This window comes from Protopterus annectens, chromosome 11.part0 (assembly GCF_019279795.1).
Source record: "Protopterus annectens isolate FY-2018-M chromosome 11.part0, PAN1.0, whole genome shotgun sequence".
NCBI classification, from domain to species: domain Eukaryota; kingdom Metazoa; phylum Chordata; order Ceratodontiformes; family Protopteridae; genus Protopterus; species Protopterus annectens.
The window spans coordinates 1,142,984,191-1,143,010,059 of record NC_056745.1 but is presented as its reverse complement, the minus strand read 5'-3'; the positions used below and the strand labels follow the sequence as shown (position 1 = coordinate 1,143,010,059).

General features: G+C 40.5%; 1 protein-coding gene and 1 pseudogene across 1 annotated transcript in view; both read right to left on the bottom strand.

Moving 5' to 3' along the window:
• LOC122815034 (gamma-secretase-activating protein-like) overlaps positions 1-25,869 on the bottom strand; it is a 529,462-nt gene that overhangs the window by 103,249 nt on the left and 400,344 nt on the right. The window lies entirely within an intron of this gene.
• Positions 15,352-16,355, bottom strand: LOC122815744 (annotated as a pseudogene).

Genomic DNA, 25,869 nt, shown 5'->3' with positions numbered 1-25,869 from the left:
AATCATCAAATGACTCACTTGGGTGAGACAGATAATGTTAAAAAATTTGGTTAGGTTCATTACTCATTCTAATACTAAAAGTAATGGAATAATTGATATTATTACATGGAACTGTGGTATCCGTGACATGGAATCAGTTAATTTGAAGGACATGCACCACATTTTGCCTTCAAGATTTGTAAGAATTTAAAATTGGAACTTTGTTTTCTGGGAATGAATCAGACGAGTAATCAGATCACTGGTATGAGAAAAGGAACATTTGCTTGTTTTACTTGCTCTTGATGTGAATATATTTTAAATTTACTTTAATTTATGCATCCAGTTGAAAAGAAAGTATTTCATTTTGTTGGCATGCAAACTGCAACACTGAAAATATAATTAATTGCGCTTCTTGTACTGTGTGTGTTCCTGCTTTTATGCAGGAAAATGTAACTGAAAGCTTCAGGAAAGAATAATAGAACATTTGTCAGATATAAGGGGGAATGTTACTAATTCACTCGCTAAACATACTGTTGAACAAAACCAAGACCAAAACACTAAAGGTGGAGGAGTGTCCATATTCACCAAGGATATTCACACCTCCAGGCTAGTAGCCCAACACAATGCATCTGAAATTCTCCAGGTGCAACTAACACTAGGTAAGACTGCAATCCAAATTGTAGCTTGCTACAGATCCCCCACCATGCCCCAAGATTCTCACTACACCTTTCTAAACATACTGGAAAATATTAAGATACAACCAAACACCCTAATGCTGGGTGATTTCAACTACCCTGACATTAATTGGGAAAACTATTCGGGTACCAATTCCTTTTCCCAACGGTTCTTGGAATTCATAAAACTAATCTATTGTCCCACCAGGGGAGCCAATATCCTAGACCTGGTCATTACCAAGATGGGAGATAGATGCTCCACACCAGTGGTCACCCACTCAATGGTCAGGTCTGACCATAAGCAAATCACCTTTGACATCCACATCCCACCCCCACCCCCCAGTAAGGAAACCTCCTTAAAAAAAACTTCTCCAAAGCCAACTTCATGCTACTGAAGTCAGAAGTGACGAACTTCACAACACCCACACAGACGGGATCTGGAAGTTCGACTGCAGAATCCTACACTAAGGCACTGTATGAGCACATCCACTCGTGCATGAATCGTGCCATCCCAAATAGAACCAAGATGCTCTTCTCCAAAAAAAGGAAGCCAATCTGGTGGTCCCCTGCTATAAACAAACTATACAACAGAAGGAAGAAACTGTTGCAGAAAAGAGGAAAATCCCAGGATGCAAAAAAACTCCCTCACCAGCCTCAGTAAGAAGCTGAGATCCCTCATAAAATCCTCAAAAGCTAGTTACGAAAATAAAATTGCCAAAGATTCCAAAGACAACTACAAGGCATTCTATAGTTATGTCAAGAATCTAAATGGCAATGCTCAGATCTGCTCTGAGCTACAACAGAATGGCATTAAATATACTGATCCCAAGGATATTGCCAATATCCTGGCAGATCGATTTAGTGCCAACTTCACCCCCCCCTCACCCCCTAAAGAGCCCATCTCAATACCAAAAGATTGCCAAATTCCGCTCATCACGGCCACACAGGTAGAAACTGCACTCTCCAAAGCTAAGAATACAGCATCCATGGGACCAGATAACATCCCAAGCTGTGTACTACATGAACTACAAAATGAACTGGCACCTCACCTAAGTGTCATGTTTAATCATAGCCTCACCTCAGGCTTCATGCCCACTGAGTGGCGCACAGCTACAGTTATCCCGCTCCACAAGGCAGGATGATCCGCCTTGGATCCCGGGAACTACCGTCCCATCAGTCTGACAAGCCTGATCTGCAAGGGCATGGAACGCATTATCGTGTAACTTATATACAAAGACATTGGCAACCTTCAAACATTGGCCCCACCCAGTTTGGGTTTGTGAAGGTCCGATTTTGTCTCCTGAATCTGACTGACTTCTTCGAATCAGTCTCCTGAGCTGTGGACGAGGGTAAGGTGGTCCACACAGCCTATCTGGACCTTGCCAAGGCCTTCAACACCATCCCCCACTCTGGAATCATAGATAAACTTACTAAGCTGGGTATAAATCCCTACGTCACTCGATGGGTTGCCAACTGGCTTACTGACAGAACCCAGACTGTAAAAGTAGCCGACTCCAAATCCAGCTCCAGACAAGTGACAAGTGGAGTACCTCAGGGTTCAGTCCTGGAACCACTCTTGTTTGGCATCTACTTCTCTGAAGTACAGGCCAACACTAAGGGACTCTGGCTAACAAAGTTTGCAGAGGACTGCAAACTGGGAGTCATTATTGAATCCCCAAATTATGTGGAAATTCTACAAAAAGGCCTTACAGAAACATATGCCTGGTACCAGAACCATGGGCTCAAGCTTAATGCCAAGAAATGTACAGTTATCCCCTTTGGAAAAAAACATGTACCCATGAATTATCACATAAGTGGCAGGACGCTAAACTTCGAAAGTGTGATGAGAGACTTAGGGACACAGGTGGACAGTGGTCTCACTTTCGATAATCACATTGCCACAACAGTCAGGAAATCCTTCTATGTGGTACACCTCATCATTAAGGGCTTTTCATTCAGAAAAAAGGAGATCATTGTCCCACTGTACTCATCCCTCATTAGACCCATTATAGAGTATAATGCCCCGTTTGGTATGTACCTCACAAGACATCTGCAACAGCTGGAAAGGTCACAGAAATACCTCACTAAAAGAATCACAGGCCTAAAGCAGATGCCATATGCTGGCCGTCTAAAAAAACTCCAGCTATACTCTGTGGCATATCGTCTACTCAGAGGCGATCTCTGCTTAACATACAAGGCCATGTCAAACCCTGAGCTGTTGCACATGCTCCACTTAAAGAAATCCAAATCCCTCAGAGCCACACGCTCCAGGGATCTAAACCTTGTCATCACAACGAACAAAACATGCTGGAGGGATAGGTTCCTGACCCAGAGACTCCCCATACTCTGGAATAGACTGCCCATACAAGTCAAGCAGCCTCATTGGCCCTCTTCAAAAGGAACCTTGATGATTGGATGGGAGATAGGAAATTCACCCCGGGGATCATGTCAGTCGCCCTGCTAAACAGAGGCCCAGAGAAGTAAATATTGTGGCAAGAAATATCCAGGGAATTGTTATGACTAGGCTTGCACAGGCCCTAGGGCCGATAGCCTAGTACCAACCTATGAACCTATGAGAAAGGTCAATTGTATAACTTTATATTTAGAGTTACAGCTAATAATGCAAAGGGACAGAGGTGGTGATCTTAGAAATATTGCTGAGATAGCATATTTTAATTGGATTGTAAGATTAAAAGTTGATAAACCACTGGGAGGTGGTGATTTTAGAAATATTACTGAGATAGCATAGTTTAATTGGATTGTAAGATTAAATGTTGATAAACCACTGGTCTTGAGCTCCACTGTAATTAAGCCGATTTTGTGGCATAAACAAATTAAAGTGTAAGACTTTATATTTTTTGATAGCTTAATATGTTGCATCTGCATTGATAAAGAGAGAGTTCCAGACAGAGCTTTGTGTGAATAAACAAACTTTTAATTTTGTTGAGCTCTGACATTTTTCCTTTGATCACTGAAGGACCCAGCCAGGGAAGGCTGTAGTTGACTGGCTGTACTCTGCTCACCCAGCACAATGAGGGGGTAGTTCTTCTGTTGCAGTGCTATCTCCCATGGTGCTGTGGGAGTACAGGATGAGATGTTGAGCTAGGGGCATGTGCGTGACTCTGTTAAGCTGCAATATGCAGCAGCAGTATTCTGGGAAGTGTGAGCATGAGCCAGGATTCATTTGAAGTGAACCTGTAGCAGGCCATCAAGAAAGTAATTGTGCACGTCCAACCTGAAGGTGGTGAAGACTTTGGCTATTAAGCAGAGAACTCCGATGTAATGGAGAAAAAAAAAAGCAGATCAACTGTGCAAGGATGACGTGACACACAGCAAAGGTTAAGATAGAGTGGGTGTGGTGTGGAAGACATACATAAGCCTCACAACCACACTTTGCTTAAGAAGGTAGAGTTACAAGGGATTTGCTTGTAATTCTGGCGAACACCAAAAAAATAATTCAACAAGTAAATACAAATAAAAAACTGGGACACCTGTCTGATCACCAGTCTGCTTCAAGCTTCTTATGGTGATTTTACATCTTCCCTTTTCCTGGTGCAAAATTAAAGCTGAAGGTTCTTCATAACAAATTGTATAGTGCTGAGTGCCAATATGTATTGAAGGGACAAGTCCAACAAATAATGCTACTATGCTAGTGGTGGAAAACTGCAGTATGTGTTACATCCAGTTGATCACAGAATGGCATGCAAGTGTGTGAGTATGCTACTGAAATTCAACAGCATTGCATCCATCCTCATTCCTCATTCATGGAAATGTTTGGGATAACACGATTTTTTTTCCTTTACTTTGGATGGGTTTCCCACTCATGATATCCACAGTCATGTGGAACTCTTCACTTTATGCCATACTATCAAAAATCTTTGTTGCCCAATGCAAATACTGCAAACATCTAATCCTATTATCACTGCTTCTCAATAGTTTTGATATACTGACTATGTTTATGAAAAGCTACGCTACTGTTATTGCCCCTGTTACAAGTAACGCACATCTGCAGCTTTGACATCTCTATGGCTATTATTAATTTAGATTAATGCATATAGGCCTGTCACATTTGCAGTAATAAAATAGATTTCCAGGGAAGTTTATGCTGTCTTCAACTGTATTCTAATCTCTTTACATCTGTGTTCCAACTAACACACCTAGAATTGAGGGAGTGGTCACAGGTCAAATCGCTGACAGGGAGCCGATTGTTACAGTGGGCATAAAGGTACTAAGGAGGTACAAGAGTGGGTAAATATTTTATTAGTAAGGAGATACAACTAGATGGTTGGTAATGCCATCTTCCACCTTTGCAAATACAAGGCTTGTTCAAGTTAAGTGTCATCAAGGCAGCAGATGTGTCCATGTCCACAATATGTTATAGGAAAGGTGCTCCACTGCAGGATTCCTTGTGGAGTACAGCTTGATACAAATGCTGCAATTTCACCTTCATGATATGTAGCACCACCACACTTCATATCTGTACAGGTGATGTATAATGTGTGTGTGGTGTTGTATGTACTGATAAAATATTCAGTGTCCACTGATGTAGCACTTCAACACCTGCATGGAATTTTGCTAACTCTTGCAGTTATGCAGTTTGCAACCTATCTTGAAGAAGTTGTGACCATCCAAATGAAGTAATAAGCACACACACACACACACACACACACACACACACACACACACACACGTATATACATGCTCGTGTTGTATGTCTTTCTCTCTCCTCCCTAAATATGCAAAATATATATATATATATATATATATATATATATATATATATATATATATTGATATATACACACACACACTTTCCTGTGTTACATTTAATAGAATATTTCTAGCCTACTAAGCTGGAAGGACTTTGTAAACCTAGCCAAGTTTTCATGAAAGAATAGTGAAATCCTGTATCCAAATAGCACATAGTGTTCCAGGCATTTATAAGCTACCAATGTCTATAAGGGGCATGGGTGCCAGGTCTGCTGTAAATTTCTATTTACCCATCCAACGGTCTATGTCAGGCTTCAATTGGGTAATATTGTTGAGAAAAGTATTCCATAGGAGGGGCAGTCTCTGGGGCACATCTGTATCTCCAGCATGTTCTTATTTAGTCAGTAAAAATTCTGGTCCCTAAACATTCCATTTTTGGAACTGGTTGATCTATAAATATGCATGAGATTCATGTGGGGTTTGTGGATGCCTTTTAAACAAAGGAATAGATCACCCCTCAGCAATCTATAGGTGACTGAGTAGAGGGACTCAGTTTTAAGGCATTATGTGTGTTGTGTGTTATGCTTTATATTCTTTTTTGAAAGGTGGTGGGACCAGTTGGAAGGTAGATGGGTTAATGGCAATAGGTTAATGGCATAGAAAATCTTAAAACCAAAATTTGCCACATTGGATGCAGGTACACCCATAGGATATGTAGAGTGCAGGTCAAGCATGGAGGAATCATCAGTTTTATATGTGTGCAGGACAACTGCATATATGTAGTGGCAGAATTATTTTTATTTGAAAGACTTTACTATTAAAGCGAGTATGTTCGTTACACTAGGGCACTGCATTTCATAAGTCCATGGACAGAGGCAAAGAAAAGAATCAGACTCTGCAAACCCAGTATGCATGTATGAAGTATGTACTGTAACTCAAAAAAAAAACATTGAGCATATGTAACTAGCAGGAACCCATTTCCATAGGCACTCTTGCACAAAGACTGAGATGCCATTAATTGTTAGACATGACCCTGATTAGCAAGTGTGTGGTGACATGGCACAGGCATCGCAATGTTCAAAATCCTGTGTAGCAGTTATGCCTTCCTAACAGTGTTTATAGTCCAAGCCTTTGTGTAGTGTGCTCTCTGTCACCTGTGCAGATGATGATGGCTGGTACCCTTGACACATTGTAACTTGTGTGACCATGTACTAAAGTCTGATGCACAGTGTGAGACAGCGTAGCATTATGCAGAAGTTTCAAAGTCGATGGCAAAGGGGTTTGTGTGATGTGATACATGTATTTAAGGTATGAAGTAAGTTGCAGGGCCTACACATATTTACACGAAGAGGAGTGCTATGACGTGTGCTTTTTGTTCACTAGCGGCAATATTTATAATTTGGACTAAGATGTGCAATGTTCTCAAAAGGCTACACAGCACCGCCTGGTATAGTGACTTGTAATAAGGTAGACTGGAAAATTATGGATGCAAAAGTCTTTCTGTACTCATGACACTGATAGTAGCATTTCACTCCTGTGTGCCTACTGCCTGGCTTGACAAATTTAGTTAGTACAATAGCAAATTGGATGCTGCAATCCTTAATTTACTGAAGGGTGTAAACCCTGCTACGTGGTGTTTCATGGAAACTGCACACGTCTCTTGTGTTTTAAAGAGACCCAAGCAAAACTAGTATTGTGACAAATTTGAAGCACTGTGTTTGGGTGAGTAGTGTCGGCTGCTAATTAACTCAACACATGACCACTTTAGCAGTAGAATTATAAATGTGCACAAAGACAGGGAGTGCATCCTCATAAAATCATCCAAGGCCAACTTCGAAAGAAAACTAGCCAAGGACTCGAAAGATCACCACAAAGCCTTCTTTAGCTATGAAAATCATCCAAGGCTAACTTTGAAAGAAAAACAGCCAAGGACTCGAAAGATAACCACAAAGCCTTCTTAAGTTATGTCAAAAATCTAAGTGGCAACTCGCAGATATGCTCTGAGACAGTGCAAAATAGAAAAAATATACTGAACCTACTGATATTGCCAACACACTGGCAAGATAGATTCAGTGGAAACTTCACCTCCCTCTCACCTTCAAAAGGGCCCACAACAATACCGGAAAAGTGTAGTGTCCCGGAAATTACAGACGCACAGGTGAAAACAGCCCTCTCAAAAGCCAAAAACACAGCATCAATGGGGCCAGATGGTGTCCCAGGCTGAGTCTTGCACGAACTACAGAACGAACTAACCTCCCACCTAAACATGCTGTTCAACCTCAGCCTCTCCACAGGCTACATGCCCATAGAATGGCACACAGCAATGGTTATTCTGCTCCACAAAGGAGGAGCCACATCTGACTCTGGTAACTATCGCCCCATAAGCCTGACTAGCCTGGTCTGCAAGGCTATGGAGCGCATCATCATGGAACTCATTAACAAAGACACTGGGAACCTCCAAACACTTGACCCGACCCAGTTCAGCTTTGTTAAGGGCAGATCATGCCTACTAAACCTGGCTGACTTCTTCGAGACAGTTACCAAGGCCATAGACGAGGGAAAGGTGGTTCACACAGCCTACCTTGATCTCGCCAAGGCGTTCAACACCATTCCTCACTCGGGTATTATAGAAAATCTCACCACCCTGAACATAAACCCCTACGTCACAAGATGGGTTGCCAACTGGCTTACAGACAGAACTTACACGGTAAGAATAGCGGGCTCCAGGTCTGACTCTAAACCAGTCACAAGTGGTGTCCCGCAAGGCTCAGTTCTGGGACCCCTACTGTTCGGCATATATTTCTCAGAAGTACAGGCAAACACAGGAGGACTATAGCTAACCAAGTTCGCCGATGACTGCAGACTGGGAGCCATAATTGACTCTCCGGCTTGCATGGACATCCTCCAAAAAGGCCTTACTGAGACGCTAAAAAATGCATAGTCATCCCGTTTGGGAAAAACAAATCACCCACGAATTACCACATAGGCGGCAGCCGCCTTAATACAGAAGAGGTAGTAAGAGATCTGGGGACCCAGGTAGATAGTAATCTCTCCTTTGACAATCATATTGCCAAAGTAGTTAGGAAATCCTTCTATGTGGCCCATCTAATTACTAAGGGGTTCGCATCTAGAAATAAAGAGGTTATAGTGACCCTCTACTCGTCACTCATCAGACCCATCATAGAGTACAATGCCCCACTTGGGATGTACCTCACAAGACACTTCCAACAGCTTGAAAGACCACAAAAGCACCTCACCAAGAGGATTACTGGCCTCAAACATATGTCCTATGCAGCCAGACTGAAAAAACTCCGGCTGTACTCAGTGGCATATCGCATACTCAGAGGTGATCTCTGCCTGACTTACAAAGCCAAGTCCAACTCGGTCTTGATGGACATGCTCCACCTACAGAAATCCAAGTCACTGCGAGCCATGCGCTCTAGTGAACTAAACCGCGCCACAACAATAAACAGAACATGCTGGAGGGATAGATTCCTGTCACAGAGACTCCCCATGCTTTGGAACAAAACTCCTAACTACATTAGGCAGAGCCCCTCACTAACATTCTTCAAGAGAAGCCTTGACGACTGGATGGGTAACAGAAAGTACACCCCTGGGATCACTTCATTGGCTCTGCTTGACAGAGGCTCAGTTAATTACTGAATGGGGCGGCGAAAGCCGACACACTCTGGCTAGGTTTATAAATGCCCTCGGGCAGATAGCCTAGTACCTACCTATGAACCTATAAAGCAAATTTACTAATCCGGATACAGGAATGGAGGATTGCTAAATAGTTCAGCTGAATTAGAGAAGATCATATTAAGCTCAGTTATCTGCATTATGCTAGTAATGCAGACTTGCACAGCATATTCATAATGATGCGAGGGAAAATTATAATAATTAATCCTAAATTCATATTCAACAGTAATAGATCAGAAGGAGTTTCTTCACTAAATCGTTTATGAGTCATATAACCTGGAGTGCAAAGATCTAATGTAAGATATTGCATCTACAGTGGTAATCAACAACAAAGGGAGCAAAAGTGATAAAACAACAGACATTAAAAATTAGGAAGGGAGCTTAAGACTGCTGACCCCTTACCATGTATTTGTATGGCTTAAAATGTAGACTGTCTTGGATTACTTCATACAACATGCGTTCCTCTGATTATCCTCCAATTCCATATCTGTAAGGCCTTTAACAATGAGTAAGACATTAGACTACTATCAACAGAGAGAGGCAATGATAAACTGCTAAAAGCAGGACACTGTAAGGCTCTTAAGACAGGATAAGAGAACTCAGATGTTTGTCCTCCTTTGGGATATAGTGCTCATATGTACTTTGATCATTTGGATGGCTAGACCTCTCTTCCACAGCATATGTGGACATACTCCTTAGAAAACTGACAGAAGAATCAGACGGGAAGTATTAGGAAATAACTGGTGATCAAGTTCTTATAAACCAGACGTATAAGGTAATTGCCATGGGGGGGGGGTGTATTTTCCTTATTTATTTGCTGATTTATTTAGGTAGGTATTGAGATTTGTTTACCAGGGTAGTACACTGATCACAACAGATGACTTGCAGGCACAGCCCAGATAAAGAAATTTACAAAAAATAAAAAATAAAACAGAACTAATCCACAAACACAAACTAATCACAGAAGATTGAGTCTTGTCAAATAAATATTGCAACAGAAACAAAAGGAAGTGGCTAAAAGGACAAAAAAAAAAAAAACAGCAATAAAAAACCTTGGCAACATGTAATAAATTGTCTTAAGTACACACCCACATCACTTGACTAAGTTTAGATGCTATCTCTTGTAAGAGATATCATTAGTATCACTAACGCAGAGAGGCCCAGGATATTTTTTTTTTATATCTACATACCTTCTTTCTTGTTGTGTACTGTAACTGCACCCAAGGAGTGGGCATGCAATGGGCTTTGCATGAGTTTACAGTTTGGTCACAACAGTATAAACCTTGAGAAGTCCTGTACAACTTGTATGGACAGCGCTTCTCCTAACTCAATAGCCTGGACCAAAGATTATTAATTGAATGCTGGCTTCCTGGAGCATACACATCCAACATGCAGCCTGAAAGAGGTGATGATAAAAATTGCCATTCTTCTCCTGCACCCAGCCAGTCCTCTCACATCTGTGTTGCTGGCTAAATCCAAGCTGCTTATGACAAAAGGATGTTGCACCTACTGTGCCAGTGGATGAAAAGGACTTGTTAATACTGAAGAAATGCCTGGCTGGATATGTAATAAAATAAAAATGGTCTACCTTTTTTATTGGTTTTGCAGTTTTTCAAATAGGTCTCCTAAGACATTGCAATACTGCATACTTTTTAAACAAAAGGTACCACAAAGTGTTGAAGATGTTGCTACAACCAGCTGGATGTGGTAAGTAACTGTAGAATGTGTGCGTGTGTGTGTGTGTGTGTGTGTGTGTGTGTGTGTGTGTGTGTGTGTGTGTGTATACATGTGCACATGTGTTCATGCAAGTGTGTGTCTACATGTTGACATGTGTTCATGTGAGTGTATGTGTATGTGTGTGTGTATGTGTACGTCAGTATGTGCATGTGTGTGTATACACACACGTGGTGTTTGTGTACATGCCTATGCAGCCATACGTCTGCCTTGTTCTGCAAAATCAGGGGCAATTACATCTATCATCCCTCATTACTTTCTACACTGTGTGGTAAATCACAAAGGATTTCTACACTGTGTGGTAAATCAAAAATAATTACATTCAGCTAATAATGTAACCCATTAGACTTTCATATTATATACATGATCTGTTGTTCTTTTAATTTTTTAAGTGAATTAAAATTGTCAAACACTTAGCACCACAAATGATATCCCCGAGCTGTAAATAAACCGTTTTTGTACTCAAAAGTCAAGGGCTTTATTCCTTCCTTCTTTCATTTGCCCAACGTGTGACTTTCTGCAAGTCACTTAACCAAACAGTACTCCCAAGGCTGTCCTTGAAAAGGAACATTTTGTACAATGCTTTTACCGAAATAAGACAGCTGAAGTAAAAATCGTTTGTTGGTCCTTTGTCCCCTCCCTCCTTGTTATTTTTGGCTCTGTCAAGAGTTCTTGAACAAAGATGATGAGAGGTGTTCTGGTCTGTTCCTGTTACAATTTGTGGTTTGTGGTCACTAAATAATGACAGAAGTGAGTTTCAGACTTTGTATCCTTCAAAAAATGATTGCCAATATAAAACTTAAACTCTTAAGAATGTTGCCACAATAATAAGAGAAATATTTAAAAATTGTTCCTAATTTTGAATTGTTTTTTCCTGATTCTGCTAAGGAGTCGAAAGAATAGGTTGGGCTGCAACTGGTTATACTGTACGATTCAGACAGCAGCAAGAATGGGATATATTTTTGGGCCATTATTTTTCACTCTCTCATTCTGACAGCAATGAGATGGGATACATTTCTTGGCTGCTATGCATGTATTTATTTAATCATTCGATTTCAAGCAAACATCTGAGGTTTACAGAAACACACAAGTGGTTGTGGCTGATGGTCTTTGTGTGTGTGTGTGTGTGTGTGTGTGTGTGTGCGCGCGCACAGGTTATAACTCTAAAACTGTCTTTAATTTTGTCTCATATTTGTGATGTTTCTTCTAAAATGTTTTTTTTTGAGGCCGAATTGCTACAGACTGCAGTCAATAAATAATTACTAACATACGAGTTTCAGACTTCACAGCATTCAGAATTAGTTGCCAATTCTAAACCTATTATACTAGCAACTTTATAACAGCAATATTTAAAATCTATTCCTGACTTTGGGTCACTGTCTCTGATTCTTGTGCTAAGAGGTTTGGCAGGCAGAACGGGGTGGATTAGGTTGCACTATAGGATTCTCATCTCAGCATGCTGAAGCACATTTCTAGGTCAACATTTATTCATTGTTCACCAATTTTATTGCAAGAAAACATCTGAGCTGTATACAGTCATACAAGGGGTGACAACTGATGGCCACAAAGAAGGGAATGAAAATGAATATGTAGATTAAGTTTAGTAAGCAGAGAAAAGGAAGAAAAAGTAAAGTTGTGAAAGAACTTATGATAACAGTAGATGTCTTACTGATAATTTTTGCAGTATTCCAAACTGATGGGTTATCTCGCCAAATAACCTGGACAACCAGTGAGAGGACCAAAATCAAAGGCATTCAAAGAGCGATACATCTGAATTATGACCTAAGCCCATAGGTGTAAGGGTACTAAGTGGATATATGAGCATATCTCTTCAGATCATCTCCAAGCCAAGAAGCCTGCAGAAGCTACAGTAGTGACATAAAATGGTCAGCTAAGAGGGAAGAGTCTGCCTCAGCTCATGAGGAAAAGATAGTAAAGTACAAGAGAAAAATGGGGGAAGGGTGATAAAGACTGCAACACTTCTAAGTGTCAGTTTATTAAGGAGCAGTTTTAGTGAACCATAGTGAGGAATGAAACTTTGGCTCTTTCATGAATTCTCTAATCATAGTATTACAGGGTAGGTTAAATACCTGCAGTTATGCTCGATACATCTAGTCAGTGATGGGAGCAGCTGCTTATGTAGCTTTAGTACCGTTTTTATTTTTAATGTAACTGTAGAAAATAAGAACACTGTGCTATTTTTTCACTGTTAACACACACACACACACACACACACACACACACACACACACACACACACACACACACACACACACACACACACACACACACACACACACACACACATTTTTTGGTATTTTTAATGCATTTTACTTTTAAGGAGCAGAGTTCTGAGTGGCCCTGTAATGGATGTAAACACATTTCTGCTTACTGTTGCATACTAATTGCTTTGTATGCTTTCATAAAATGTGCTCAGAGCCATTTCATGGTTAAATAGGATGGTAGGCAAGGTAATGGACTGCCCCCCTGGCCAAACCAATATCCCAGTATTTGTTTGTCTCTCCACCATAAAACACTGTTCAAACCTGTCAGCATATGCACTGTTATGATTACAGAGATTTAGGTTTATTGTAAAAATTTACTTCAAAATGTACAGGAAAAACACTGACATCAGTTTGCTAAACAAACAAAAATACTCTCATATTCAAAACAAGCTTAGCATGAGCAATAGTATACTTCTCTTTCTCTGAAACTCATATTTATTGAAAATGCATCTGGCAAACCAATTAAAGAACAAAAGACCTACTGAGATTCAAAGTCAAATAGCATATAACGAAGTACACATTAGCAGTAATGTGAAGGCTGAAGGGATTCAAAAGAAAAATGTGTACTGTATTTGATAACAGCCTGGGACAGACCACTGGACACACAAGTTCCTGTCCAGCAACAGCCAAGAAGTACTGTCTAATGGACTGACTTGGTCAGAGTCGCACAAAAGACAAATGAAGGCCGAAAAAAATCAAATACACTGCAGGTGGTGACTGATAGCATTACTCATCTGCACCAAGTGCCAAACTGCTGTAGCGCAAACACAGTGCATGTGACATCCACATGCCTCTAAAAACAAGCTAAATTAAAAATGTATTCATTAAGCTTATAAACCTCATACTGTCCATCTTATTCACATCTGTGTAATAAACAGACTGCCAGCCATCAATAAACCAAGGATCATACTAAAATGACAAGGTTATCATGATGATGCATCTGTTTAGTACAACTGATTCCTTCCTTTAAACCATAACTTCTCTGGGATGCAGGAACCAAGTACTTGCATACATACACAAACGAGCGCGTACACACACACACACACACACACACACACACACACACACACAGCCACTTGTACATCTCAAATATCTGTCTGACATGAAATGAATGAGTAAATTCATAAACAATGGCTCACTGTGTCAAAACTACATAGTGCAACCCATTGCTTTCCATCTGCTCTCTCAGCTTCTTTCCATCTGCTCTCTCAGCTTCTTAGCTGAAGAATCATCAAGAACAAAGACTCAAAATCAAAGATAAATTTTAAATATCTCCCTTACATACTTAAAGCTTGTTATTCTAGCAATGTTCTACTTGAAGGCATTTTCTAAAAGATACAAAATCTGAAACCCACATGCCTGTCATTATTTAGTTACTACAGTCTGCAACATTTGCCAGAAAGACACAAATTTTTCAAGGAACAAACCAAAATATCTTTCAATTTCTGTGTTTGTGAATTCTAAAGAAAGCCAAAAACTAGTGAGGGGCAAAAAAAGGCCAAATTTTAACTATCAAGTAAACCAAAACCCAGAGTATCTGTTCAAGCATAGCTGAACCATCAATAACCAATAAAAATGTGCTATCATTCTGTTCACAGGAGAAACCAGTGTCTTGTAGAATTAAAACTTTTTAATTATATATATATATATATATATATATATATATATATATATATATATATATATATATATAAATTCAAAACATAACGTCATTTTGACGACTGAAATAAATATTTTAAATAACATTTAAATCAAATTTCCTACTATAAGTTCACCCACCCACATCATAATAAAAAAAAATCAGAATTAACTTCCACAGTTGGATTCCTCTTATTGATTACAATTCATTCATTTCTGATGTACCGATAGATTAAATTCTTATCAAATGGGAGACTATTCTGTACCATTTTAGGCAACAGATGATTTGTACTGTTTGTGAATCTGCTGGAGGTAAATATGACTCAGTCTGGCAGCAAAAATGAAAAAGTCTTCCAGCTTCAGTAACTCTTATGATGTGTCTGCAAAAGTGTGCATAGTAAATGGGAAACCAACTGCCTTTCTTCAATGCTGTGATATGTGCTTAATGAAATGTATAAAATACAAAGTTCAGACATCCTTCTGGATCCATGTTTCACCAACTATTATGTGAATTCAAGACTCAGTAAGCTGCAAGCCAGGCAGGAATTCATTCCTTTTGCATGAAAATAAAAGCAGCATATCCTACAGACAGTTGGTTCATCCTTGTTACTGTTTAAAAGTACTTCATAATCTCATTTTCCATAATTAGGAGGGTTTGCAAATGGATCATATCCTAGTCTTGCCAACATTGGTGCTATTTCTGGCATGTCATGTACATCTGGAGGAATTTTTCCAACCCATTTTGACAATGCTTTTAAATTCACTGGCTTGATAACTTGGTCAGTAGATCGTTCAACTTTGGACAGGGAAAATTCTCCTGCTTTTCCATTCATCTGCTCATGGTATAAAACAGCCTGATTCCATGGAATGGTCAGGAATGTCAGACCAGTCCTCATCAACTTTTCAGGACACAGAACAAGTTGTTCATAATCCACAGGCATATATTTATCAACACTGGTTTCCAAATACTGGTTAAACACTGTCTCAATTGCATGATTCCACTTGGTCAAACCATCTCTGTAACTTGTAAGATCAAATCCAACTACAGTGACTTTTCTGGATATCATAGAGTGGACAGATGGATGGCCTTCCCTTACCATCAGCATAAATTTGGCATTAGGAAACATTTTAGGTGGATAGGTTAGTGACTTTCAGAGCAAAAGAATCTTTATTGCAAAAATATGTAACAGGCTCTCCATGTTTATCAATAATTTCAAGTGAAAAGGCTTGCACAGCAGAGTTTAGAATTTTGTGACACCAGCTTCATCTAATCTGAGCTTTTCTTTACTAGACCTGCTCCTCATCTGCTTCATGGCCCGAATACAAGGAATTACCCTAGTCTCTTCACCACAATGGATGTGCAGATAAGCATACAGCATGGCACTCATGAGTGTTGTACCACTCCGAGGCACTCCATCAATAAATAATAAAGGCATGTCTTTATGATATACAGTATTAAGGTATTGAATACCCAAATTCTAAAACCTTTCCCTCTGTTACCCGAAAGTCCAGAAAAGCTTAGTTCCTCTGCTGTTTGGTTATGGCGTTCCATTCCACGTTGACCCAGATATAACACAGTCAATGAATTGATGGCCAAACATGCTAGTAACAAGTTCTGTTTCAGTTTTCCAACCATCTTTAAAAAGCTGTTACTTGAATTGCAACATTCTTCTACTATGCAGATAGAAATCCATCTCCTAAGTTAATTATATGTGCATTTCATGCAGTAAAATGGGGCCAAAACAATGACACCTTGGACAGCATCACTTTATACCTCTTGGGGTCTTACATACTTATACTGACTGCTTGCTTGTCTTCTAACATCTGGAAATGTTTTATTTACTTTTTGGCATGCTTCTCAATTTATAGCCAAGTCTTTCCCAACAAAGCACCTCCGGTGTTAAATACTATATCTGTTTGTTAACCAGGTATAGCCACTTCTGTGGCCTTTCAGGCTAGGTTGCCTATGGAATCTATTTGTGCTGCGGCTACGTGGGCCAACCCACATACTTTCATTTTTTAACCATTGTGTAGAATTGTTCAAATAGTCTACAAAAAAGTTTTGCTTCAACCCCATTTAAAAAAAAAATAATAATATGTCAAAAACCTAGTGTAATATTTTCTCTGCATTTTACATTGACAGATCATTAGATAGTATATAAAGGTTTTCCCTAAACAATTGTAAATAGAATTTATGTTCAAAAACAAAAAGGATTTGATGACAGTTCATGTTCAACAGTTCTGTTAACAATAATCTCAATCTCAAGGAGTATGCATTAAAGTCTTTAGAAGTAGTTCAATCCATTCAACTTGTGAGGATGGGATGGATGTATATATCCACAGTCTTGTTCAAAACGCTTACTGCTTCTACCAGTAGGGAACGGACTTGTTCCCTTCAACTCCATGCATCTTTCGGATCCTTCTACTAGTCATCATGTAGGAACCACGTTAATCCATCAACACCACCACCCAGCATCTTAACTTAAAGGAGGACATAGAGTTGGGAACCAGGAGAAAAACCAACGCACTGGTTAGAAGAAGTAATAGGTTAAAAGGGGTCCACCAGCTACAACTACAATTATAAGAACCAAAAGAGGACAGGAGGACCTGACCAGCTTTAGAGCTCCCTAATGATAAAGTTTTTTTAGGAACCACAGAGAAAACAAGGGGAATGTGTATTGGACGAAAACGCGTTAAGACAATGTGTTTCCCGAGGATTTTGCAAGGTTTTTGCAAGTTATATATACTAATAATGACAAATTGAAACTGACTAGCTTTTTTAACCCTCCGAGATGAATATTTCACTTGCACAACGGAATGCTAAAAAAACCTGCTTTTAACGTTCAAGGTCGCATCTGCGGGTATTTCCGTGACACCTTTTAGCAGGCAGAAAAAGACATACAACTATATTGACATCATTTCAGCCAAAAGTTGCCTGTAATCGAATAATCAAGATACAAAGACCACTAGGTTTTGGACGACATATTTATCCAAGGACAACTGGTACGCAGCAGTAGGAGGGTCACGGCTAAAACGTTTGTTTTTTGAAAAATTTTACAAGTTCATTTCTCATTATAATTTGGAAGTGGTTTCCCAAAACAGAGCAGATTTTGTTCCACTGTTCTGAAGAGTTTGTTCCGATGAGCCACCCAAGATTTTAGGTGCTAGGGACGCTGTCCCAACCAGCAAGAATGAAGGCAAGATAGACAACTTAACATAAAGAAGTTATGTACCTACCATAACGTTCCATGTTAGTTGTCTTCTTCTCGCCTTCTTTCTTGCGTTCCACCCTCCATCCCCCTATCCTTGTAGACCGAGAAGAGTTCCTTACGGTTTGTCACTGGCTGAGTCTTCTCTGGCTATTCCTTTCTGTCTAGTAGCCTCTCTGGATGTTTTATATATTCCAGGATAGGATCCTTTCCTTATTATGTCTGCAGTTAGACTTACCAAACGAGATCTGGGTATCTAACGCCAAGTATCATGGGATATGGGGTGGCCTCGCGCCAGTATGCAGCTCTCGAGCTTTTGAAGATGGCCGAGTCGGAGCAGAGGATCGGCTCCGAACCCAACCAGCAAGAAAGAAGGCAAGAAGACAATTAACATGGAACATTATGGTAGGTACATAACTTCTTTTTTTCATTTTTTGATGTTGGCCAGAAGTTCTTTGCAGCACCCACAATTGGTTGACTTCTTTGAAGCAGTCACCAAAGCCATAGATGAGGGTAAGATGGTTCACACTGCTTATCTAGATCTCGCCAAGGCTTTCAACACCATCCCCCACTCTGGAATTATAGATAAGTTCACTAAACTAGGTATAAATCCCTATGTCACAAGATGGGTTGCCAACTGGCTCATGGACAGAACCCACACTGTAAAAGTAGCAGACTCCAAATCCGACTTCAGACCAGTGACAAGTGAAGTACCAGAGGGTTCAGTCTTGGGTCCTCTCCTGTTTGGTATCTACTTCTCTGAAGTACAGGCTAACACAGAAGGTCTTTGGCTAACAAAGTTTGTAGATGACTGCAAGCTAGGAGCCATAATCGAAACTCCTAACTATGTGGACATACTACAAAAGGGCCTCACTGAGACAGATGCCTGGTGCCAAAGCCATGGACTCAAGCTCAATGCCAAAAAGTGTATTGTCATCCCCTTTGGTAAAAACTCTGTACCTATGAACTACCACATAAGTGGTAGTCTACTTAACGGCAAAAGTGTGAAAAGAGACCTTGGGACACAGGTGGACAGTAAGTCTCTCCTTTGATAATCACATTGCCACAATGGTCAGGAAATCCTTCTACGTGGCTCACCTCATCACAAAAGGTTTCCCATCCAGAAAAAAAGAGGTCATTCTTCCCTTCTACTCATCACTCATTAGACCCATTACAGGGTACAACGCCCCTTTTGGTATGTACCTCACAAGACATCTACAACTGGAAAGGCCATAGAAATACCTCACAAAGAGGATTACTGGCTTCAAACAGATGCCCTACGCAGACCGTCTCAAAAAAACTCCAGCTTTACTCCGTCCCATATCGCCTACTCAGAGGCGATCTCTGCCTAACATACAAAGCTATGTCAAACCCAGAGCTGTTGGACATGCTCCACTAAATCCCAATTCCTCCGAGCTACACGCTGTAGGGACCTAAACCTTGTCACCACAATAAACAGAACATGCTGGAGGGATAGATTCCTGTCCCAGAGACTTCCCATACCCTGGAACAGACTACCTACCTATGTCAAACAGAGCTCCTCATTAGCACTCTTCAAGAAAAATCTTGATGATTGGATGGGAAATAAGAAATTCACCCCAGGGATCACTTCTGTGGCTCTGCTCGACAGGGGTACAGGAAAATAATTTTCTTGGGTGGCGAAAGCCAGGGTACCTTTTTGGCTAGGCTTGTATAGGTCCTAGGGCTAATAGCCTAGTACCTATCTATGAACCTAGGTATAACCATGGCATACAGTGTCCCTTTTCAGGTGCAACCTGGAAGCACTGACTGGTTAAGTGATTTGCTCAAGCTTACATAGTGGGTGGATAGAGGCAGAGATTTAGACACTGCATTTGACTACAGGAAGCAGTTCATTAATATCCTAGAGCCCTAAGAGGCAGACAAATCTAATTCACTTAAAAACTAACAGAACAATAGGTCTTGCATGGCTATGCATTTTCTGAACAATAAGAAGTAAGTAACTTGCTGGATAGCAAACTGCCTTACAAATACGACTCACAAAATTAGGCTGGGTGGCTCTATCACCTCCAAAACTCCTGTCACTAGTGGTGCACCCAAGGGTTCATTACTTGTGCCACTCCTCTTTGGCATGTACTTCTCAGAGATCAAAGCAAATGTTAAGAGTTTATGGCTGACCAAGTTTACAGGTGGCTATAAACTTTATACCATCATAAACTCCCCAAGAGATAACAAAATCCTCCAAGTGTTCCTTTACAAAACCAGTAGCTGGTATCAAAACCATGCATTAAAACTAAATGCCGAAAAATGTATAATTGTATCTTTCAGCAAATATGACTTCCCTTGTAAGTATCACACTGACAACACGCACCTGAAAGTTAATCTCATAGTCCGGGATCAGGGAACTTATGTCGACAATTTGATCAGTATGTATTCACTACTGTAAGGAAGTCCTTTTTCATTGCATAGCTTATATCTAAAGGTATGATGTTGGGTTCCATAGCTGTAATTATTCTACTGTACTCGGCTCTCATGAGGCCAGTTTCTGAATTTAAAGCCCATTTCATTATGTACTTGTTCAATTATGTCACAGTTGGAACAACCACAATACTTTCTCACTTAAATCAAGGGACAAAAATCACAAAAACAATGCAAACCATCTCAAAGCCTTGTCCCTCTACTTGATATCATACAGGCTGCAAAGAGAGAGCCCCATCTTTTCAAACTATTACACTTCCGCAAGTCCACTGAGAGCATGACTGCCCACTCAAGGGATCTCAAATCTCTTTTGCAACACAAATAGAGCATGTTGGAGGGATAGGTATGTATCATGGAGAATATTTCTTCAATGGATCTGTCTTCAACTCCACATAAAGCAAAGTACTTCTATTAATCTATTCTACTTGATGAATGGATGTGAAACTGCAAATTCACTCCTTGTTTAGCACCCACGTCTCTCAGTGACAGGAACTAGTAAAGGTCCTAACAATTCCTGTTCTGCTCACTTCTGGGTTATTTATATACAAAATATAAGTGTTAAAAACTACCATAGGGTTGCAAGACTAGGCTTCTTAAGATCCTCACAGATCAACAGCCTTGTAAGTACCTATGAACCTATAAAGAAGTGATAAGTAGGACTTCTACTGTTATGGTAAGTTCTTACACAACTGTACTACATCCTTCCATATTTCATTGTTGCAGTATTCCAAACTGATGTGTGATTTCCAAAGCTTAGGTGGTATGAAGGGTGGTAGGAAAAGGAAATGGAGAACTGAGCTGGCAAAGGTGGTTATGGATTTAGAAAAGGTATCCACTCCATGTTTGGTAAAGGTAAGCACCTAAGACCAAGTCACTGCTTCTAGGATGGTTCTAGTTTTGCCCCCTTGTAAAAGGCTCTAGATAAGGCCACTACTCTAGTCAAATGTGCCTTTGCTGAAAAAGGTGATATTTTACGATGGTGAGATTATATGGTATGTTTACAGAATGGTTTCCCTAAATTGGAATCTTGTAAAGCAACAAAGATTTGATCATACTAGCATATATCTTTAGTTTTATCCAAGCAGAATCTGACTTGTCTGTGCCCATCAAGAGAATGAAGAATCCTTTCTCTCCAATTTTGTGGGTTAAGAAAGAAAGTGGGCAGATTTACAGCCTGTTTGAGAGAGAGAGAGTACATTTACCAGTTTAAGCATAAAGGAGGGAACTGACCTTCAAGAATACTATTGTCCTTGAGAAAAATAGTTGCCATAAGGGCTTGTAGTTCAGAGACCCATCTAGTTGAGGTAAGGGCTACCGGAAGAATGGTTTTCCAAGTAAATAAATTGAGAGAGGCTCTGGCTTCTGGTGTGAAAGGAGGGAGGGTAAGTTTTTCCAGCACAAATTTGAGGTTGCATGCAGGTGGGATTGCTTCCCTAGGAGGTTTAAAGTCGAGTACTCCTTTTAGGAACTATTTTACCTCTAGTCTGGATAGTAGAGGAGGTCCAGAAGTAGGCACACAGAAATGGCAAAAAGGTGAGTCTTAACAGAGGAGTATGCTAGGCCAAACTAACTCACACAAATAAGAGCACCACAGAGATACTCGACATCACTGGATCCTGTTTATTAGTATGAAACTAGAGAGTGAATCTTTTCCATGTAGCTATATAAAACTTCCTGGTAGTACGTTTCTTTGCCTCCTGGAAAACACAAAGGATGTCCTCAGAAAATTGGTGTCTAAAAAGGATCAGAATCCTATTATCCATAATGTCAGGTTGAGGGATGGCGGTTTGGGGTAAAATAATGGCTTCTTCTGTTGTGTGAGCAAGTCCACAGTGACGGATAGGTTGAGATGATGGCCCTTAGCTAGGTGGGGAGAAAGGAGATACTAATACTGCCTTGGCCAGAAGGGAGTCACCAGTATCATTGTTGAATTGTCCCTTTGAATCTTGGGAAGAGAAAGTGGATGGGAGGCATAGAGAAATCTCCTTTCCTAAGGAAATGGAATTGCATCAGTTTTCCACACTTGGAGACAGTATGTCCTGATGTAAAACAGAGGAAGTTGATTGTTGTCTGTGGAGGCAAATAAATGTTTTTGTGGGCTCTCCCCCATTTGTGGACTATGTCCAGGAAGATCGCTCTGTTCAGCACCCATTAGTGGAGGATCTACCCATGATCTGCTTAGAAAGTCTACAAGGACACTGTTCTGTGATGGAATACATGCTGCTTGTAGAGACAAATTTGCTTTTGGGGCCTGCTTTCAAGCCAAAAGAGCCAGTCTGCACAGTTCATAGGATCTGGTGTACCACATGGTGGTAATGTCATCTGTAAACACTCTTTAGGGACCTGGATTCTAGGAGTGTGGGAAGATCTGCAGGGCCTGAATTAGTGTTCATATCTCCTTCAGACTAATGTGTTCTGATCTTTGGTTTGGTGGCCATTATCCCTGAACCCTTATGTTGCCTGGTCAGGCTCCCCATGCCTCATCTGAGGCTTCATCATCATCAACCCCCTTTTTCCCATTTTCTACATGGGGTCAGGGTGTTGTGTCAACTGTTGCCATCTCTCCCCTCTCCCTCCATTCAATGTCACTTTCCTATCTTCTTCAGTACTCATGCTTGAATGTCACAGGTCTTCTTTCAAACAATCCATCCACTTCCTTGCTGGACACCCACATCTCATCTTGCCTTCTTCCTGTCTGCACCAAATCTTCCTCTCCAGATGGTCTTATGCTTTTCTGCACATGTGACTGAAACACAGTCATCTGTGTTCTTTGACCCTTTCTGCAGTTACAGCAACTCTGGCTTCTACTCTTACGTCCTCGTCTTCATCCGTCTCACAATGTGCACCCTACCAACCATCGATTTCTGTCATACATTACCCATGGCATTCTGTGCCAGCTGGCTGTTGCCCCTCTGATTCTACCTTTGTTCTCCTCATTCAGAATTTTCTAGGTCAATATGTATGCATTTGTTCATTCATTTGATTCCAAGAAAACATTTGAGATGTACACAGTCATACAAGGGGCTACAACTGATGGCCACAAAGAAAGGAAAAACAATAACTTTTAGATTAAGTTTAGTAAGCACAGAAAAGGAAGAAAAAGTACAATTTCTTCTCAGCCACTCCTCTCAGATACTTGAAGCTGTTAACCTGTTCTTCTATTTTAATTTCTATATGAATTCTCATCTTCTTATTTCTCCAACTTGCTGCCATTACGACCATCTTATCTGTACTCGGTTTCATCCCATGTGCCTTCAGTTTTGCATTCCATCCCCCTATCCTTTGCAGAAGTTCTTGCTCAGAGTCTGCCTCTAATGCTACATCATCTGCATACTGCAACTTTGCTGATACCTTCCTAATGACCTGTTTGCTAATGTAATCCATCACCAATATGAACTGCAGTGGACTGAGACCTGAACCATGATGCATACCCACTCCCACTGGGAACCCTCTGTGAGACCAAACACTGTTCGTACTTCAGTCACTGGGTACTGGCACATAACTTGCACTAATTCTACAAATGTTTCTAGGACTGAGAACCACCGCAGGACTCCCTAAATCATCTTTCTTGAGAGCTTGTCATATGCTTCCTCCAAGTCTTGGAATGCCCAGTCAGACTCTTTCATTTCTACCTTCTTCTCAAGTAGCTCTCACTACAAACATTGGGTCAGTTGTACAGCATCCTGATCTAAATCTGAAATGCTAAACTCCAACCATACTTTCTACTGCTTTGTGTATTCATTTATCACCCTGCCTAGCACTTTCATGCAGTGTGACAGCAGTTTGATACCTCTATACTGCCCACATTAGTGAATGTCTCCTTTGCTCTTGTACACTGGCACATCTGGGATATGCCTTTCTCGCCACACTGCTATGAGTACCCTCAGGAGCCACTTCTCCCCATCTCACCCAACATCTTCATCATATCTGCTGTGACCTCATCACCTGGTGCTTTCTCTGACTTCATCTTCCTTAGTGCTGTTTTTTTCTTCTTCTTTGCTGGGCTCCTCTTCTTCTCTAATTTAGGCTGTACATGTGGCAGTACAGCTACTGCATGTTTTTCTTTATTCAGAAGCTGCTGGAGGTACTTCTTCCATTTTTCTTGATATCCTGTGGACTGGTGAGCAGATTTTTGCTGGCATCCCTTATGAAATGTGTCTGACCACTTTCGTTATCTTTCTACTTTTCTTTTTCAACCTGATAGTTTTTTTCTGCCATCTACTCAGTCACCTTCCAGAAATTGGTAAATTGCCTCTGATATATTGCTCTTTGTTACTGCAACTCCTTTCTTAGCTTCTTTGTTAGCCAACCAGTATTCCTTCCTAGCCGGTCCATCATTTGTTTCACATACTTTTTGCACAAATCTGAGGCATACATGTGCAATTCCTGTTGTGATGTTTGCACTTTGAAAAGCAGACCTGAGCTGAGGTTGATCTGTGACATCCACCATAGGATTTTCTTCTTTAAACAGCATAGAAAGGGGAATTAGGGTATGCAGGGGATGGGAATGTTGACACCAGGTGGACTTCAGGTACCACTGGATCTTTCTCATATGGAGTCTTACAAAAGCGACCATGGGTACAGATGAGGGTATGGACCTCAGAGCTCTGAGAAATTCCTTTGCTGTACAAGACTTCAAAGGAAGAGGGGAGTAGAAGTAACTGGAAAGGCTGTGTACTTTGTCTGAAGGTAGGAAGGCCTGCAGGATTTTGGAGGCCATCCTGCTGCCCAGGAAGAACAGGTCATGGATTGGTGTCACTGTGGACTTTTTAGGTTGATAGCAAATTCCTGACACTGAAGTAGGGACATGGTAAAGTTGAGATGAGCAGAAAGGTCTACTGAAATGATGCATGTATTATCAGGTCATCCAAGTAGGGGAATATCTGGAGTCCCACAGTCCTGCAGAAAGCTATGACAGGAGTAAGACATTTTGTGAAGAATGAAGGCTGTATGAAGTCAACAACTCAATGCAGAGAAATGAAAGTGAGATGAGAAAAAACATAGAAGGTCCCCCAATGGGGCATTTACCTAAATCAGTGAAGGCCAAAGGTTCAACAACCATGTATAAAACAGATCAATGGATGAGAGGCCTGCATTCGGACAGCTGGCAAAATAATCTAGACATTTATGCTCTTATGTGTGCTTATGTACCCTTATGCCTATGGTCTTAGGTCATAATTTGGACATATGGGTCTTCGGAAGGTTTTAGCTTTGGTACCCCATCTGAATATCCAGGTTATCTGGCAAGATAAAAGATATCCCATCAGTTTGAAAAACAGAAACAGTGATCTAAGGAAGGACATCTGTCTAGATTTAATGGAGAATTACAATTTAGTAAATGTGGAGAAAGGAAAATAAAAAACACCAATACAGATTTCAGGTCCTCACAAAGGAAACAGAAAAGGAGAATGGACAACAAGGGTGAAAAAAAAGAATGATGTCACAAGAAGTGGAAACAATGCTATAACAATTAGAAACAAATCA